This window comes from Phascolarctos cinereus, unplaced genomic scaffold (genome assembly GCF_003287225.1).
Source record: "Phascolarctos cinereus isolate Bilbo 61053 unplaced genomic scaffold, phaCin_HiC Scaffold_5;HRSCAF=322, whole genome shotgun sequence".
NCBI lineage: Eukaryota > Metazoa > Chordata > Mammalia > Diprotodontia > Phascolarctidae > Phascolarctos > Phascolarctos cinereus.
Genome location: NW_027555958.1, coordinates 368,328,577 through 368,334,576, shown reverse-complemented (window position 1 = coordinate 368,334,576; position 6,000 = coordinate 368,328,577).

Sequence of the window (6,000 nt, the reverse complement as noted above, 5' to 3'; positions counted from 1 at the left end):
ATTCTAACCATGTTGTCCTGAATCTTTCTTAGCACCCTTTCTACTAGGGTAACTTATCCTGCTCACAGCATCAACATTCAAACAGAGGAGATATTGTTGATGCCCAGTGGGTCCTGGGAGTGCCTCTCTCAAATCTGAGGCTGCTGCTACCTGGGATTGGCCCTTATCATCAAAGGTAGGGATCTCCCTGCATGGTTGGTTAACTGTTCCTAAGGAGCCAATTGGCTTTGTTGATTATTGACTCTAAACGCAGGAATGTCTCCAAAGAAACAACCACAGCTCTCGGTATTTAACTAACCCAGTTCTCTGGCCAGTGCACAAAGTCTAGATGACAAAAATTCTTGGAAATGTTCATCGAGAGAAAATACAGACAGGTTGCTGGAGCCCTAGGCTGTGTTTCAGATCAAGTCCAGCAGCATATTTTTAACCCTGGTTTTTCATGGAAAGAGGTTTACATAATGTTCTGTTTGGAAGCCACTTAATGTCTTAATGTATTCTCTCACTGGCACTTAAATTAAAATGTCAAGATAAGGTGTCTGATTCAGCAGAAAAATCATAGAATGTTAGGGCTAGAGAGGACCTGATGTTCACCTCATTTAACTCTTTAATTTTCCAGATGAAACTAATGCCTTCAGAAGGAAAGTTGATTTGCCATGGTCTGAACCAGAATCTAGATCTCTTAAGTAACAATCCAGAGCCCTTTTCCACCATACCAAAAGAAGAGATTCAGGCAGTGGTGTCCATTCCCAAAGGAATGTTTAGAATATCCATTCAGTATATGAAGAAGTTGAAAGGCCACAAAGATGTTTGGTGGATATGCATGGTTAACATGTATCATAGGATTATAGATTTAGAGCTGGAAGAGGTCTTAGGGGTAATCTAATCTAACTTCCTCCTTTTACACATGAGGAAACTGAGGCACAGAGGGGTTAAATGACTTGACTAAACTCAGACAGCTGGGAAGTAACAGAGCTGGAATTTGAAATTAGGTATTCTGACCGAATGTCCAGTGAAGTTTTCTTACATATTTGCATATATCACAGTACCTATCTCTGACCCTTCTGTCCTTTAAGTACTATTATTATTCTTCTTAAGACTATCATCACATGTTGTAACGGAGGTCTTTCCAGATTCCCACCCAGCTACTAGCATCTCTCTTTGAAATTTACTTGTATTTCTTTTATGTATTCTTATATGCGGATGTCTCCCTTGATAGAATGTAATCTTGAGGGCAGGGATTGTTTCATTTTTTTGTCTTTGAATCCCCAACACCTAACACAGTGCTCAGAACTTGGCAGGTGCTTAAGATCATAGATCTAGAGCCAGAAGGGTCCTTATAATTCATCTAATCTAAATCTCCCATTTTACAGATGAGGAAACTGAGGTTTCAGAAATGATTTACCCATGGTCATGTACCTAGTGAGTGGCACAGCTAGAATTGTAACCAAGGTCTTCTGGTCTCTAAATCCAGGACTCTTTCCATTATATCACACTATGTTACACTACTTGCTAAATCTTTGTTTACTGATTGATTGATTGCTGTATCTCTTCTTCAATTCTTCTTACCCATCATCATTGGGTAAAAGCACACAGGGAGACTTGGCATGGAACTTCAGGAGGAGAGGAAAAACAGAAAATCTTTTCCTGACTTCCAGTTTGGAGACCTTCTGAGTTAGTAAATAGCAAGTTCAACCTGTAGTAGAGTGGAGGGTAGGTGAGGAATTGGATTGTAGAATCTCTGAAGGAAAGTACAGCCAAAACAAGAGTGTAAGGAGGAGTTGGGGAGTCTCATACTGCATCTAAAAGAGTCTGTTGGTTTTCAAATGGGTAAGAATAGAAAGTAGTTGGTTTCAGTTAGAGCTGTTTGAAGACAGTAAAGTACTTGTGTGTGTGCTGGGATCAGGCAAAAGGGAAGTTGAGTAGAACAAGAGGGGTTCATAGATTATTAGAGCTGGAAGGGAGCTGAAGAGATCATCCTTTTTGCCAGCACAGAAACCGAGGTTTGGAGAAGGCAAATGATTAGGACAAGGTGATACTGCTAGCAAGTGGCAAGGCTGGAACTCAGACCCAGGACTTCAGATCCCAAACCCAGGGAGAGGTTTCCCCCTCATGATATCACAAGATTGAGCAAAGAACAAACAAGAACAAACCACTAAATACATTTAAATATCTGTTGATTTTATTTTTTACTCCTGTAATGTTTGGGTGTTTAGATTTGGTTGCCACGAGTAGGCTGTTTTTAGATACCCTAGTTTATTTCCTTCTTTTTTTTTTTCCTCTTTAGCTCATGCCTCGACATGAAGTCTCCAAATCTTTTCTCCCTCAGCAAGACATACCAGCTGCTGGTCTGGATGTGGATTCTTCTGACAGATCTTTAGTGGGTAGGATCTCAGCAGTAGTTGGTGTCTTTTTTCTTTTTTGATTACCCCTACCACCTTCCCACCCCAAATAATCCTCAGTCAGGGATATGTGGCAGGCTGACTATATTTTAGCCTTGGAATCTCATCTTTTCTGCATTTGAGAAGGTTATTGGCTCACAGGCATTTGATTGTTGTGATCCCATACTGATAGGCTATGTATCTAACACAATGTGTGGTACAGGGATGAGTATGCCGGAGTTGGTATCAAGAAGCTAGGGTTCAAATCCCATCTCAGACAATTTACTAAGTGTATGACTATGGCTAAGTCACTTAACCTTTTAAAGGCTCAGTTTCCTTGTCTCCATAAATGGGGATAGTAGCCCCCACCTCCCAACATTGTAGTGAGGATTAAATGAGATAAGAACTATGTAAATATCAGCTATTAGAGTATGTTTTCCTGTTCTAAAGATATATTCCAGTTGCTGGATCTTTACAGAAAGAGGCACTTTTTTTTCCCCTTGAAGGAGACTTTTTTTGGGGGGGGAGGGGAGGCATCCGGGGTAGTAGAGAAAGTGCTGTATTGAAAGACCAGTAGTAATGTTCCTGGTTCTTACTTTAGCTGCGTGAACTCTAGGTAAATCACTTAACCTCTCTCTGAATGCCTGTTTTACCTTGTTTACAATGTAGGAATAAAGCTATCCACTTCACCAGAGTGTTCTGAGAAAAATGCTCTGTAAACCTTAAAACACTACATAAATGTGATTATTATTCTTTCACATGGGGGTGGACTTCTCTATCCAGACTCTTATCAGTTTTGGGGTTTCAGTAGGAGAGACAGAAACAGAGCAAGATGTGTAGGTCTTTCATTTGAGTGTATTAAATCTGTCCAGCTGAGGCTTTAGGGTGTGACTGAGTTTCAGAGGAGAAATTTTGGTTGAAATAGTCACATATAACAGAAAAATGGGTAGCAATTATAATAACCCTGCCTATATATCATTCCTCACATTTTACTACACATGTGCTAAATTGTTTTTGGTAACAACAGTCTGCCTGTGCGTTTTTTCTTTCATGAGAGGAATTTTCCTTAAGAAAATGTGACAAGATCTCCCCAATTGTGCATTGAAAGTGAACATTGCTGTGTTTGTGTGGTTTAGGACCTAATTTAAAACACCAAACTTCATTCAAATTGGATAAAAGTTCTCTAAGTATTTTTAAAAGATAAAAAATAGAAAACCAAACTTTCCTTCTTCCTTCCTTCCTCCCTCCCTCCCTTCCTTTTTCCTGCTTTCTCTTTTTTCATTTTAGTGTTTGTTATTCTAAGTCCAAGGTGTCCCGAATTACTTTGCATTTTTTAAGCGCCCCAGTGATCTGAATCTCTGTCTATTCTCGTAAGCGGACACACCTTTTATTTACCTGCCTCTACCTTGCAAGTGGGCGGGAATGTGGGTGTGTGGGCGTGATAAGACAGTTACCAAGGTAAAAAGCAAACCGACAATAACAACCTGCCACACTATGGGCAGCCAGAGCTAAATAAGAGTTCAGCTTCAGCAGTTTTAGTAAATTAGGAACCTGAACTTCCTTCTCCCCTTGGGGGAGGGGGCAGCTAAGGAAGTGAGGGAGGGAGCTGTAAGAGCAGGGAGAAACCTCCCAGAACCTTGGATCCTTTGTAATTTCGGGTCTAGGTTTCCCCAGGGGTGCGGCTGCTGCTCAAGATGCTCAGGGACTTAATACATCCTGCTTGGGACTTCGGGGACTTAGGCTGCGGGCTTAGAAAAAGGTCTATCTACCCGCAAAGTCACTGGCAGAATGTGGACCAGCTCTTCTGAGGGTCAGGAAATCCGGTTTTCCGGGGTAGAGGAGGGGAAATGAGTGTGTGTGTGTGTGTGTGTGTGTGTGTGTGTGTGTGTGTGTGTGTGTGTTCGTGTTCGTGTTCGTGTACGTGTGCGTTCAATCCACTCCTCGAATTCTCGGCTCTTCCTATCACCTTGACGCACAAGACTAACGCCTTAGGTATAGGGTGTGGAAGCTGAAATGTGAACAGTGGGACAATCTTAATTTTAAAAAATCAACATTTAACTGCCTCATTTGAAAAAAAAAGTGAGAAAAACTTATGAAAGCCGTCGGACCCTTTGAGCTGACATACCTATCTCCACACAGTCCATGGTACGAGGCTTAAACAATCTGATATGTTCTGTGTAAATGATGTATTCTGTAATATGTGTACATCATGTGTAGTAATCTCTTCAGCACAATAAATCGTCCATAAAACGCAAATCTAGATCTGGAGACCTCGCTGAGCAAATAGCTGGAACTATAGATTGAGTATGAGGGATCAGTTTGAGGTCGCATATGTCTACTGATAAACCTCTCCCTAGGTGACCAGATCGCCCTGGAACCGAGGAGCCCAAGGGACCTCACCTTGGCTATGGGGAAGCAGGTATTGCTGGGAACCCTCAAAGCCTCCAAAGCAAAGCTCAGCTGGGATCCATTTGGGGAAGAGAAAGACACCCCTTTTCCAGTGGTAGTCAATGTCCGTCCTCCGTTGGAACCTCCTGGTCACCAGCAGCCTGCTTCAGCCCTCTGGGGACAGAATGGTATTAGCGACCACCCATCCTACCCACTAAATGTCAAGTAGTTGATAGAAATTGCTGTAGGGGTCTTTATAGCCTTTCTTTATAGCCGTGTCTGTTTACTCTGTGCTCCATGTGGGGGGTATTTAAAAGTGTGTGTGTGTGTGTGTGTGTAAGTGTGTGTGTTTGTGTGTGTTTCACCAACCAGCCTCAGTTCTAGCCTTCTTTAGCTTTTATTTCTCTGTGTATCTTATCTTTCTGCAAATATTCTGTTCACTCCACTCCATCCCATCCCGGGGCTTTGGAGTGAATTTCGAATGGTCTGTGTCTGTGGTCAACAAGTTTTCGCTCTTGCAGTCTTTGAATCCGATTCCTAAATTACCTCTATTCAGTCTCTCTTCCTGTTGGTCTATTGAATTCGTGGGGCGCCGCTTTAAGTAATAGATGTAGACCAGACTTCTGAATTTCTATGAACGAGTTCTGGTTTCTGGTGTTATCCCTCTATCTTAGAACGCCCAACTTCTTTATATTCTTCAGCTTTTCTGAGTTCGTAACTATTTGGATCATTCTATTTGTGACTTTCCGAACCCCCCTCCCTGTACTCCTCCTAGTCGTCTCCCCTATTTAATAACAGTAGTTCCCGAATAGGAGAGGGAGTGGGAAGGGAGGGGAGGGCAAGAGGGAGCAATTTCCAGTAGCTATAGAAAATGACAAAGCATTTTAAATAAAGGTCGCATCTTTTCCCGTCCTTCCCTGCCCCCTTCTCTTAGTCCGGACAGCAAACTCTGGTCCCAGCCTCTGTCTCCCCCTCCCCCCCCTCCATCCCTCCCCACCCTCTCAGCCTAGCGGTAGCGGCAGGAGGGAGAGATGCCAGGGCTCTTCAGTCATACAGCTGGCTTGGGCATCATTGGCTCATGCCTGGGACACGAAGCTGCAAAAGAGAACAAATCTGGCGTAGGGCCCAGACGACTACAATCCTGTTATGGAGAGGGTGTGCGTGAATGCGTTTGTGTGTGTGTGGGGGGGTGTGTGTGTGTGTGTGTGTGTGTGTGTGTGTGTGTGTGTGTGTG